The 14,545-nt window shown below is 42.8% G+C and overlaps 1 pseudogene across 1 annotated transcript; it reads right to left on the bottom strand.

Annotated features, from left to right (window-relative positions):
* Window positions 1–2,650: 2,650 nt before the first annotated feature.
* LOC309605416 (vomeronasal type-2 receptor 26-like) lies at window positions 2,651–9,853 on the bottom strand (annotated as a pseudogene). Its single transcript has one exon. The product of its transcript is annotated as a vomeronasal type-2 receptor 26-like (transcript).
* Window positions 9,854–14,545: the final 4,692 nt, after the last annotated feature.

The raw sequence follows: 14,545 nt of genomic DNA, 5'->3' as shown, positions 1-14,545 counted from the left end.
AAAAACTCTGAGGCATACTCTTAGAAAGGATTCTATGCATGTAAAAGTGAATCTTGCTTTAATAAAATCTGATGTAAGAAAGTAAACTGAAAAAAAAGGCCTTTGTGAGTGTGATTCTTTACATTATAAAACATTCACTCCCTTAAAAAACAGACCTACAGGAACTTCTCTGGTGGTCCAGTGGTTAAAACTCCACACTCCAATGCAGAGGGCGCCAGCTCCATCCCTGGTTGGGGAACTAAGATCCTGTATGCTGCATGGTGTGACCAAAAGCAAAAAAACCACAAAAAACCCAGACCTACCTTCCAGAATCTGGATTGCTGGTGAGGTGTATGATATGTGTAGGTATTGACAATTAAAGTTTTAAAAGACACTACTAAAAAAAACGAAAAGACACTGCTAATGATAGATCAATCTGCAATGAAGATAAATTATGAAATCATGTCAGGGAAAATGCATATTTTTGTAAATATGGGATTTCTGAGAATATAATTCCTTTTCTGGGGGTATATTTATTCATAGTGTAAAATAGAGTTATGTGAAGTACTAACTTAACGTAGACACTACTTCACTGATACCCAGAGAAAGTCACAGGGAGTAATCCCAGAGAGAAACAAGATTTATTAAGATAAATTCTGTAATAAGTGTCGTTTAATCTTGTTTTACCCACTCTGGGTATGAGAATCTTGGCTTAATTGTTAGCTGGGGACTACCTGGTAACTATCTTGGAGAAAGTCCTTTGACTTGGGACATAGTGAGAATGACCAAACCTACACTCTGAAATCAGAACTCTACAGTTTTCTGCGTACCATTATGTAACGCTATCAAAGGCTTTGATATGTGTCTACTTCACTAAGGCCCATCTGGATCTCCTTCAATATTTTTTTTATCCCTTGCACTTGTGCTGGGATTCCCACTTCTTTTTTTCAGGATTCTTAGTCTTTGGTTAGTCTCTTGTTTTTCACTTTTCACATTCCAAGCCCTTAGCAGCTGATTTCTATGGCACATTTGTCAAAATGCTGGTTTTGACTGTGGGATGATACAGCTCTCTCTAATTTGATTCTTATCTTTATCCTTGTTTCCTTTGTGGCTTCATTTGCATTGGTCGAAATAAAATTCTCAGCAGGCCATGGCAAGATAGGAGCATTTTAAACCCCTTTTGGCAGGAACTTAAGATGAATCTCATTGCTCAGAAAAATGGATGCCTTGATACCTTGAGACATTTTGTGTAACACCATCCAGCAACATCCCTCCCAGGGGGCAGTCCAGGAGCACTGTCATTTAATTAATATATGACCAGTTATTGTGGGATTAATCATTATCCCCACACTCTCATGGAAGTGGAGGGGCTTCATTTAGAGCAGTCCTTGCTCTAGCGCATGGGTGACAGTCACCTGTCCTCATTTACCCAAAGACAAGCAGCTAACCAGAGCAGGTTCAGGTTATTTACTTCTTTTTGTCTTTTTCTAGCTTCATTGAGATATAATTTACATGTAGCACTGTAAAAATTTAAGGTGTACTGCACAAAATTGACTTATATACATCATGAAATGCTTATTGCGATAAATTTAGTGAATGCCCATCATCTCGTACAGATACAAAATTGAAGAAATAGAAAAACATTTTTTTCCCTTGTGATGAGAACTCTTAGGGTTTACTCTCTTAACAGCTTTCATATATAACATACAGCAGTGTTAATTATATTTATTATGTTGTACATTATATCCCTAGCACTTACTTATCTTATAACTGGAAGTTTGTACCTTTTGACTGACTTCATCAAATTCCTCCTCCCCCTACCCCACGCCTCTGGTAACCACAAATATGATCTCCTCTTCTATAAGTTTGTTCATTTGTTTGCCTTTGAAGTATAATTGACCTGCAACACTATGTTGGTTCCTGGTACACAACATAATGATTCGATATTTCTATTCATTTCAAAATTATCACCATGACAAGTCTAGTTACCATCTTTCACCATACAAAGACATTACATACTTATTGACTATATTCCCCACACTGTACATTTCATACATGTGACTCATTTATTTTGTACCTGAAAGTTTGTACCTCTTAATCTCCCTCATCTATTTCTCTCCTCCTTCCACCCCTCTTTCTTCTAGAAACTACCTGTTTGTTCTCTGTATCTATGGCTCTGTTTCTGTTTTGTTATGTTTGTTCATTGGTTTTGTTTTTTAGATTCCACATATAAGTGAAATCATACAGATTTGTCTGTCTCTGTCTGACTTATTTCATTTAGCACAATACCCTCTAGGTCCATCCATGTTGTTGCAAATGGCAAAATTTTATTCTTTTTTTATGGCTGAGTAATATTCTTGTGTGTGTGTGTGTCTTTATTCTTTATCCATTCATCTACTGATGGGCACTTAGGTTGCTTCCATATTGTGGCTATTGTAGATGATGCTGCAATGAACATAGGGGTAGATATATCTTTTCGACTTAGTGTTCTTATTTTCTTCAGAAAAATGCCCAGGAGTGGAATTCCTGGATCATATGACAGTTCTATTTTTAATTTTTTGAGGAATCTCCATATTGTTTTGCATAGTGGTTGCACTAATTTAAATTCCCACCGACAGTGCACAAGGGTTCCCTTTTCTCCACATCCTCTCAACACTTGTTGCTTGTCGTCTTTATTTATTTATTTATTTATTTATTTATGGCTGTGTTGGGTCTTCGTTTCTGTGCGAGGGCTTTCTCTAGTTGTGGCAAGTGGGGGCCACTCTTCATCGCGGTGCGTGGGCCTCTCACTGCCGCGGCCTCTCTTGTTGTGGAGCACAGGCTCCAGATGCGCAGGCTCAGCAACTGTGGCTCACGGGGCCCAGTTACTCCGCGGCACGTGGGATCTTCCCAGACCAGGGCTCGAACCCGTGTCCCCTGCATTGGCAGGCAGATTCTCAACCACTGCACGACCAGGGAAGCCCTTGTTGTCTTTTTGATAATAGCCACTCTGACAGGTGTGAGATGATTTCTCACTGTGGTTTTGATTTGCATTTCCCTGATACTAGTGATGTTGAGCATCTTTTTCTGTGCCTATAGGCCATCAGTATGTGTTCTTTAGAAAAGTGTTCTCTGAGGTATGTTCCCACTATACCCATTTTGTTGAGAGTTTTTTATCATAAATTCAACATAGATGTTGAATTTTGTCAGAAGCTTTTTCTGCACCTATTGAGACAATCATGTTTTTATTCTTCAATTTATTAATGTGGTGGATCACAGTGATGGATTTGTAGATATTGAACCATCCTTTCATCCATGGGATAGATCCTACTTGATCATGGTGTATGATCCTTTAATGTATTGCTGAGTTCAGTTTGCTAATATTTTATTGAGAATTTTTGCATCCATGTTCATTAGTGATATTGGCCTGTAATTTCCTTTTTTTGTGATACTTTTGTCTTGTTTTGGTATGAGGGTGACACTGGCCTTGTAGAATGAACTTGGAAGCATTCCTTCCTCTACAATTTTTTGGAATAGTTCGAGAAGGACGGGTGTTAACTCTTCTTTAAATGGGTAGAATTCATCTGTGAAGCCATCTAGTCCTGGACTTTCATTCGTGGGAGTTGTTTTATTATTGATTCAATTTCATTACTGGTAATTGGCCTGTTCATATTTTCTATTTCTTCCTGGTTCTATCTTAGGAGATTGTACATTTCTAGGGATTGTTCCATGTCTTCTACATTGTCCATTTTATTGGTGTATAGTTGTTTTTAGTAATCTCTTATGATCCTTTCTATTTCTGTGGCATCGGTTGTAACTTCTTTCTCATTTCTGATTTATTTATTTGAACCCTCTCTCTTTTTTTTCTTGGGGACTCTGGCTCATGGTTTGTCAGTTTTGTTTATTTTTTCAAAGAACCAGCTCTTAGTTTCATTGATCATTTCTATTGTTTCTTTTAGTCTCTATTTCACTTATTTCTGCTCTGATCTTTATGATTTCTTTCCTTCTACAGACTTGGGTTTTGTTTGTTCTTTTTCTAATTCTTTTAGGTATAATGTTAGGTTGTTTATTTGGACTGGGTCCATAGGCTGGCTATGGGGCCCCAGGGGTCCCAGGGCTAGTGCTGGCCCACTGGTGGGTGGGGCTGGGTCCTGGGCCCTCTGGTGGGTGGGGCTGGGTCCCAGTGCAGCTGGGGTTTTAGAGGGTCCTATGGCCTGTGACTTACCGGTAGATGGGGCTGTGTCCCTGCCCAGCTATCTGCTTGGCCTGGGGTGTCCCAGGACTGGTGCTTCTTGGCTGGTGGGCGGGGCAGCAGCCTGGCACTAATAAGCTGGAGGAAGGATCCCAAAATGGCACTTGCTAGCACCAGTGTTTTCATGGTTGGATGAGCTTCCAAAATGGCTGCTGCCAGTGTCTATGTCCCCAGAGTGAGACCCAATTGCCTCCTGCCTGTCTCAGAGACTCTCCAAGACAGCTGGTGGGTCTGACCAGGCTCCTTTCAAATTACTGCTTCTGTCCTGGGTCGCAGAGGATGTGAGATTTTGTGTGCATCCTTTAAGAGTGGTGTCTCTATTCCCTACAGCCCTCTGGCTCTCCTGAAAGTAAGTACTGTTGGCCTTCAAAGCCAAATGTTCCGGGGGCTTATCTTCCAGGTGCAGGACCCCTGTGGCTGGGGAGCCTGATGTGGAGCTTGGATACCTCGCTCCTTGGGGAGAATTTCTACAGTTGTAATTATTCTCCCATTTGTGGGTCACCCACGTAGGAGTATGGGTCTTGATTATACCACGTCTCTGCCCTTCCTAATTGTGTTGTCATGGTTCCTTCTTTGTAACTTTAGTTGTAGAAGATCTTTTCTGCTAGTCTTCATGTCTTTCTCATCAGTAGTTGCTCTGTAAATAGTGGTAATGTTGGTGTGCCCGTGGGAGGAGGTGAGCTCAGGGTCTTCCTACCCTGCATTCTTGGCCACTCTCTATTTACTTCTTATAAACAGTTTCACAATAGATACATTTAGTACACTCTGATCAGGTTAGGTTGGAAACGTTAGCTCACAAACTCTTTGCTTGTAAAGACCATACTTTAGCCATTTTGAAGTTCCCTCCCCATGACCTAGCTTCTAGCAACAGTCTCACAAAAGTTTCGGCTATTCAGCAATCCATCAAGAGATTCAGGTTTGCCATTATGTATAATTTAATTGAATTATTTAATAAATACTCTTACTATTTGCTGAGTAATATTCTACGTGCCTTATAAATATTAATTCATTTACGCCTCATTGATAACCCCACAAAGTAGGGGCTATGGTTATCTTCCTTTACACACGAGGGAACTGCGGTACAGAGAAGTTAAGTAACTTGCCCAAAGTCACATAGCTAAGTAAATGGAAGTGCTATGGCTTGAAACTTACTCATCTGACTCCTAACATCTGCACAGTGATGCCTTGGATTAACTGGTCTCCTCTTTTGGCATCAGTTCCTTATCTGTAAAAGGACAGGAGGTACTTGATGACTTTATATACTTACTTTTTGAGTGTTTAATAAGTGCTGAGAACCTTCACACATTTTTTTTTTTTTTTTCATTTCATTATCACAACAACCTAGAGAGAAAGGCTTAGTCTCATCTTACAGTGGAGGAAACTGAAGCTTAGAGAGCTTAAGCGACGTGCTCAAGTCCCTACAACTACAACATGGAGGAGCCCGGAGGATTTGAGCCAGGTCTGTTTGACTTCTTTTGACCATTCTATTGGGTTGGCCAAAAAGTTTGTTTGGGTTTTTCTGTAACATCTTACCTTGCTGCCTCCCCTCAAAGATCTCTTCCAATGCTAACTTTGCAGAAGTTGATTTATTCATTCATCAAACAACTACTCTGCCTCCTCTTTGCACCAGGCACTGGCTGGCTGCTGAAGGGTCACAGGATGAATTAGACCAGATGTTTCCATCAAGGACGATATTAGTTGCAAACATGTCTCATCTCTCTCTCATGGAATGAAATACAAAGTAGAAGCAACTAAGTGAAAAGGAGGGGTCCAGATGAGTGTGATAGGGCTCAGAGGAAGGAGCATTTTCCTGTTGATGAGCTTAGGGAAGGCATCCTTGAGAAGGTGGAACTCCTGACTGTTCACTACTGATTTTCTCACTTGAGATGTTGCTTGCCAAACATTTGTTCTTTTGTGTTTTTTTCAGGATGGCGAAGGATGATGTAGCATTTGGGAAAGAAGAGGCAGAATATGAGGCTTGCTCCTGATGCCAAGATGGCAAAGACCTGCATGGCTACTATGTCTTTGCTTCAGGCACTCATGTACGCAGGGATGAAGGACACTTAGGTTGGCTGAAGGACATTTAGGTGGGCTGGGAAGGCCACCAGCAAGCTAACCAGACTTAGCAAACCCAAGTAAACCAGCACGACATAAAACAGTTCCAAGGAGCCTTCATCACACTTTACAGTCACTGTGGACCCAGGCTCTGTAGAGTTCATGGGTTGTGGGGGCCATCTGGTCACCCAGAGTGTACATAAGGTTGCCTGGACCAGGGAACAGGCCATGGCGATGGTTCTAGGGAGAACTGGCCCCACCCACTTCCTAATCTGGGTGTGAGACCGGGTGGCATGGAAGGCTGCCACCACCACAGTGGTCTTGGCCAGCACAGTGGACACACAGATTGTGAAGGTGACCCCAAAAGCTGCCTGGTGTATGGCACAGATGAGGGGCTCTGGATGACCAATGAACATGAAGGGGCAGAGGAAACAGAGGGCCAAGGAGGACGGCAGAAAGTAGCTGAGCTTGTGATTATTGGCTTGACCGACGGGGGTGTGGTGGTGCCAGATGAAGATGCCTAAGATGTGGCCAGAGCAAGGAGGAAGAGCAGGGCTATGCAGACAGCCAACACTGCGATGAGGGGCTCGTGGTAGGGCAAGAAGTCGAGGGTTTTGGGGATGCACTGACAACTCTCCCTGTTGGGCCACTGGTCCTCAGGGCACTTCTCACATGTAGCACTGTCTAAAGGAAGAGAGAGAAACTGGGTCAGAGAACAGAGTGGGGAAGCTTCTGGAAACTTTACCATGGTCAAGCGGTTATACGACTTCTGATGGCTTTTCCAGTAGAATCAGAGTATTTCAGTCTTGTTACGATGGACCTTCCAGATTGCCTGATGTCCTCAGATTTAGGGCCAAAAACACACATGGCAGAAATCCTGATAGCCGCTGCTTATCATGCATCAGACTGTAGTGAAATAACATTGACACGGCAACCTACGGAAGCTCTAACTCCTGGTTAGGCTTTGACCTTTTGAATTGAACAACCATTGTGGCAATGTTGTAATTCATAGTCACAGCTAATTTATTTATGCATTTATTCATTCATCAGCCTATTTTATATAAGGAATGTTTATGGGGATGCTTAATATGTACACAGACTCTCTCTCCTCTTTTATGGAACCACCCTTTTCTAAGTCACTCCTTTGATAGAACTTATCAGAGCTTTGCTTTCTGTAGTGATTTTAAGGATAGGCTTTGTGGCTAGAGTTCTGGAGCAGTAATATATTCTCATTTAACCTCTTTCCTTGATTTGGATTCTGAACCTGGTCTTCCTGAAGCAATCTCTTTCTTTTTCAGTAAATCTACCACCTATTACTCTCCCCCAAACACATACTGAAACACATACTGCTTTTCTACTTGAGTAATTCAGTGGTTCCCCATGTCCTACAGAATACAGTTCACGTTCCTGAGTCTGGCAAGTAAGGTCTTCTGTGATGTGGCCACCTGCTTCCTACATCTCCCATCCCAGTCTAGACTCAAGTCACTCTAGGCTCCTTGTTGCTTTCATGCCTTGAGGCTTCATTAACTTACTCCTTGGCCTGGACTATCCTTATCATGATTCATTGCCTTTGAAACCCTACTTGTTGTTCAAGGTCTATATCACATGCCACCCCCTCCAGTGAAAAGTCTGCCTACATATCTTTCATCAGAATTAATCATTTCTCTCTGCTTTCATGACTCAATGCTTGAGCTTTTATTAAAGCAACTGACTTTAAGCCTAGTTTCTCTATTCTACAATGACCATTCTCCTTTAGCAAATCATGAGCTCTGCGGGGCCAGGGGCTGTGCCTTATTTGTTGTTACCACCCTTGCACCCATCACAGTAGCTGCATACAGTAGGTGCCAGTTGCTATCTGTTGAATGAATGACATCTTAGTAAAACAGATTAAATCATTAGGAGGCTTTTCCCCAATATTTATGGAATGCCTACCATGTGCCAGACATTAAAATAGGCACAAAATTTGGGCAAACTCATGGTTGATGAAAGAAAGGATGAATATATAGCCATACATGGCTATAAGGTAGCATGTGGGAAGGGCATATTGACACCATCTTTTTGATCTCCTTTTCCCTGGATTTTTTTCCCCATTAAATGAATCTTCCCTTGATGTAAATATCAGCTCTCAACTGAAACCTTCCTTGGCTGCTGACTGGCCACCTGCTGACCAAGGGCCAGCTTCCCTCCTTACCAGGTGTCATGGACATCTCTCCTCCAGGGCAGGGAAGGCAACTGTAGCAGCAGTTTGACTTCTCAGACAGGGTTGACTTCCTAGTTCCTGCAGGACATTTTTCATTGCAGATGGAGGTAGGGAGCTGCACAAGGGAGGAGAGAGAGCACTGGGGAGACTGCAGGGGAGACTGAAGAGCATCCGTGCAATCAGGTCTTAGAAGAATTTGCAGCATCGTTCTCACTTACTGGTCCCTCCCTCTCTTCTTTCTTTCTCCCTCTCCTCCCCCACCTTAAAAAATTAAAAACCCTATTTATCTCCTTTTTCCTTTCTTTACCCCTTCTCTCTTTCCTTCCCTCCCTTTCTTGTTCAAATTGTTATCGATGTATTCCATGCATCAAGTACTGTGTAGGGTATTAGGGAGAGAACAACAGGTAAAGATGAGTTCTTAAGATGTCACAGTCTGGGGGGAACCAAGAAATCTCAAGGAGAAGAAAGATATGAGCATCATTGCTCCACAGACAAAGGGCTGGCCCCTGGATATTGGGCTGGAATTCTGGTTCTGCAGGGTGACCTGGGGCTTAACCTCTCTAACCCTTAGTTTTCTCTTTGATAAAATGGGGGTAGCAGTTATATCTATTTTGAAGATTGTGTGAGGATTAAGTGAGGTGATGCAGTGAAGCCCTTACTACAGTGCCCAGAACACTGTGAATGTATACCAAATGCTAGTGAATAGGATAATATTCTGAATGTTCTGGGAAGTTTGTCCTCCATTCTGGGCTCATCAAATCCCTTAGCTTTTATTTCAAGGGACTTATTTTCCCCCCGAGCCCAAACAGAATTGAGAGATGAATCAACAGTGAATCAGAAACAAAGACTACAAATACTAGCCAGGCAACTAATTTACAGTTTTTCAGCCCTCAGCATTACCGACATTAGGTGCTAGATACTTGTTGTGAAGGGCTGTCCTGTGCATCATAGGAGGTTTAGCAGAATTCCTGGCCTCTATCCACTGAATGCCAGTAGCATTCCCCCCAAGTTGTGACAACCAGAAATGTCTCCAGACATTGCTAATGTCCCCTGGGAAGCAAAGTCACTCTGACTTGAGAACAGCTGAGATTCAAGTCATGCTTGCAGAATGAATTTTCTTGGAAAGATCTGATAAAAGGATTCTTTAGTCTGGGGAAGGAGAAGTGAGGGGAAGATACCTGAAATAGTCCTGAATGATGACCCCAAAGCGATGGGAAGCAATGCTCATTTCTCCCCTGGAACTCTACTCTGCTCCCTTGTTTTATTTTTTTGAAGTATAGTTGATTTACAATGCTGTGCCAATCTCTGCTGTACAGCAAAGTGACTCAGTTATACACACACATACATATATATATATACATATATATATATACATATATATATGTATATATATACACAGTCTTTTTAAATATTCTTTTCCATTATGGTTTATCCCAGGAGATTGGATATCGTTCCCTGTGCTATACAGTAGGACCTTGTTGTTTATCCATTCTAAATGTAATAGTTTGCATCTTCCAGCCCCAATACTCTGCTCCCTTGCTCATTGGCTCCCTTGTTTCTCTCTCCCAGGATGGGGGTATTTGGCCATTGAGGTGTGACAGTCATGGGAACAGAAAAAAGACATGCAAGACTAAGGTGAGACCAGAGGGAACTAGGTTGAAATCATTGAGGATGAGGACAAAACATCTATACTTGTTACAGTAATTTTCTTACTCTTTCTGATTACAGAACCATGTGGAAAATGCTATGGATGTTTAGAGAAGGGAATGATAAACCCTGCCTGGATGAGCTGGAGGAAACTGCAAGAAGCATGGCATGATACTTGAGATGCAACTGCACTTACATTAGAAGTCCTCCACCTGGCGACCTTAGATACTTAGGAGTCTGGGAAAGGACAAATGGGACTCTATGGGCTGTTTTCCACTGTGTAAAAAAGCTTGGCATCAATTGTCTATTTCCTGACATAAGGCTACAAGGCTAAAACAGAGCAACTCCACATAGACACACTAGCTATCTCAGGATAAACTTGAATTGGCAATTATATATAATTTTTTGCTAAGTTATTTTAATATTAATTCTATTTCATTCTTATAAGGTAGTGATTGTTTTTATTTTCCACATTAAGTCAAGAAACAAAAGAATTTGCCTGTGATCATACAGCTAATAAGTGGCAATTTGAGATTCAATCCTGTTTTTTCTAAGTCCAACTTTTAATTTTTCCTCTGATAAGAAGCCATGTAATTCAGCAATAAGTACCGTATAAGACTCTTAAAAATATCATATTCTTTGATTCCAAATTCTACTTCTAAGTACTTATTATACTTATAGGAAATCAGAGGTGATCTTAAATGTGTATGCACAAGTTATAACACAACAGAGGTATTTAAATTGCAAAAACTAGAAAACATTGTAATGTCTAATAGCAAAAATATTTAAATATCTTCTTAATCTGTATTGTTTAATATTATGCAATCATGCTTCTGAAGATATATAACACGGCATTTAATGGGATAATATATATATATATAAAATTAATTTTGCTATTTGTTCATTAATCACCTTTGCCTTTAGCAAACTCCTTTGCTTTTGGAGCCAGAGAATGGTTGTGGAAGGTTTTGTTTGCTGAACAGCCTCAGAGTTGTGTAGGTTAATGGTCTACCTTACCAAGTACTCTGTCAGTTCAACATAACAAACCCTGCTGGGTGCTTGGGGGTGAGAGGTGCTTGTGGGCTTGGTCCTTGGGGAGCTCTCTGCTCTCACCTTTAAGCGCCCTTCAGATAATAGCACTGCCATTTATCAGCAGCTCTTTTCCAGGAGGTAACCTCAAGTCAGAATGTCCAACAGTCAGGGTCTGTTCTCTCTGGTCTGGGAGGATGTAGAGGTTTTGGATGTCAAACGTTGCCAGCATCTCCCCCGCTTTAGTGAAGCAAACCTCTTCCTGGGCTTTGGTGGTGAAGCGAACGTTTTGGGTGTAATGGAGCATCTGAGACAGAGACAGAAGGTAGAAGGAGGGAAGCTGGTTAGCAGCAGAAGAGGCAAGGGGGCTTCCTTCACATCACGGACTGTCCTCCCACATCTGTGCTTGCCAGCCCTTGGAGGAAGGCACCTTATCTCTGTACATTTTATGAAAGAAGAACTCTGCTTTCTCATCTCCCAAGTTTGTGCTAACCTGTGATAAGCAGGGGAGTGAAAGTTGAGTCAATGGAAACCTGGCAGTATTGGGTCTTGCCTAAGATAACTTCACTCACAGGATGGTCTTATGAACATGGGTCTCTATCCATCCAATTTTGCACCATCTGTCCATACAAATTACTAAGCTTCCTTCTTCGTGCCAGACATGATTGGTAGCTAGGACACAAGAGCTCAGTCCTGCCTTCAAAGCATCACCATGTTCATCTCAGCAGTGTGGCTAATAGGGAATGCTTTTCATTGAAAGGTGTCATAGACCAAGGAGCATGCATGTTTCAATGCATCCCAAACACTCCGTAGCTGGGAGAATCTCAGCTTATGTGACTGCCAAAGCCCCATTAGCATTCCCTTCTGGGAATAGCTTAAGTAGTGAAAAACGCAGGTCAGGCAAAGTTCCTTTAGGAGCCCACCAGCGTCTTTAGAGTGGGTGCTTTGGGATCTTGTAACACCTTTGGAGAAGATGGAATTAACTTTGATTCTGTGATTAGGTTGTGATCTTTTCCAGAAACCTGGAACTCTTTAAGAAAACCTTTGAGGTTCTTTATGATAGAGCTTCCTCTTGCCTTTCCGACCTTTTCTTTTCACTGTTTTTTTTCTCTTTCCTTAGTCTGTCCCACGCTTTGAACCAGCTAGATCACTTTCCCACTCCTGCTCATGCCATACCCTCCAGTATCTGGTATGTGTGATTGTTTATTACTCTTTACAACTAGAGTGTAAACACTTCGAGGGCAAGCATGTATTTTGCACATTTCTGTACCCCCATTGCTCCAAGGTGCATGAAGGTTGCTTTGTAAATACTTGTGGCATAAACACATATTTGTTGAATGAAGCTATGGAAGCCCTGTAAGTCTACAGGAGGGATTTTGAACAAATCACTTTGCTGGGGGCAGAGTTGGGTCTAGAATCGTGAAAGATTCCTGGAATTCTTCAGCCTTGAGAGGCAGTGCCCAGACTAGGGGCCAGGTTGCCTGGTGTGATTTCCAACTCTACCTGAACCAGCTGTGTGGACTTTGGATATGTTATTCTACCTCTCAGTATTCTCATCTGTAAAAAGGGGACCTACCTCATAGGGTCATGAAATGTATTAATACATATAAAGTGCTTGGAACATTACTTGGATAGAATAGCACCCAAAAAGTGTTAATTAACTATTATTACTCTTATAGCCTTATAAGAACTCACATGATATAAATACTGATAAAATTACCTAAAACCTATCTTAGAGAAGCTGTGCCTAGTTTGAAGACATTCTTTTAAAATTAAGAGGATTTTTCTTCTATTCTGAATTTGTTTCTATAACTTTGCTTGGATATTTGCAGTGGTGTGCTGTTAAATGTTTAACAACTGGCTCTCTGGGGAAAAAAGCCAGGATTTTAGTGTTTGCTGATTTCCATGGTCTAACAAACAATTTGCATAATTCCTGAAAATTTTACAAAGACTCTTATTGCCAGTAGGAGCCAGCTCTCTCTTCTTCATCTAAACCCCTGATGTCTTTAATAATAAGGGATCTGAGCCATAGTAACTTTGGCTCTAAATTCAGTACACCTTTCATTAGACCACAACACCCGTCTGCTGGTCTCTGGGATGAACAGGGACCGGGTGAGGGTCTTGTCTGCTCACCTGCCAAGGCCTGGCGTTCTGTGAATTAGCACAAGTGCCTCCCAGGAAGGGTCCATCTCTTGGGGAGCAGTCCATCAGTTTCTGACAGGCAGGCAGCAGGGCTTTGGCGGCCAGGTAGGCTTGGTAAGTGGCCGTCAGATCGGGAAGTTTGAAGGCAGACAGATGGACAGCTGTCACGTTCTCAAGCCCCGTGCAGTTCTGAGCCCCTTCTCTGGCACTTGGGGGTGGGAGCCCCTCATCCAGACCACCTGCATCCCTGCAGCTGCTCCCACAACTTCCTCACCAGACTGTTGCTTGCGTAGGCAGCTGGGCGCAGGGCCAACAGTAAATCCTCAAAGCCGGGCATCCCTCCTGGGTGCATGGTCAGGCTCAAGCTGCCGTTCAGCAAGCCCAGAGCCGTGGGGCCCGGCACCGAGGGCTTGTAGGGGAAGGAGGTGGAGAGGATCCACGTCCTCCTGGTCACATTCTTCCAAATGGCCTCGGCCAGGAGCCTGAGGTGGAAGTGGTAACAGTCACAGACGATGACGTGGCAGCGGGGCTGGAGGCAACAGCGCGGAGCGCATCAGCAGCCCTGGCGGCTGATCCTCCTGGAGAAGGCCACGCAGCCGCCCGTGCGCCTCATCTCCGTCTGCAGTTGCTGGTCCAGCCACTCGAAGTTGCCATTGTCAGAACCCACCAGGCCCACCCAGGTCCAGTTAAAGGGACTCAAGAGCTTGGCCAGGCCCCAGGGCTGGTGGGCGCTGCTGGGCACCGTGCGGAGGAAGGATGGGCACCAGCAGCGGTCAGGGAACCGGGGATGCTGAGATCCGTGGACGATCTGCGGGAGGAAAGGGGGCTGCGTATTCCTGGCTAGAACGCCCCCCAATCCCCCTGCTCGGTATCCACAAATGTTCTCCTCGGCCACCAGGTGACTTGGCCTCATTCCTCCTCTCTCTGCCTCTTATTATTAAAAACATTTATTTTAACATACAAAAAACATATGTATACGTGCATAATTAACGTATACAACTTGATGTGGGTGGAGATGCGTATACACCTGTGAAACCATCACCACAATCTATGCCGTAAACCCATCCATCATGTCCAAGTTTCTTCCCCCCTTCTTTTTATTATTATTCTTATGTTTTTGTGTGATAAGGACACTTAACACAATATTTACCCTCAGCTAATTTTTAAGTGTACAATATGGTATTGTCAGCTACAGGCATTATGCTGTACAGGAGCTCTCTAGGACTTATTTATTTTGTATAACTGAAAGTTTGTGCCCCTTG

The sequence above is a fragment of the Balaenoptera borealis genome, assembly GCF_965194805.1.
Source record: "Balaenoptera borealis genome assembly, chromosome: 11".
Lineage (NCBI taxonomy): Eukaryota > Metazoa > Chordata > Mammalia > Artiodactyla > Balaenopteridae > Balaenoptera > Balaenoptera borealis.
This window is presented reverse-complemented; position numbering and strand designations above follow the sequence as displayed.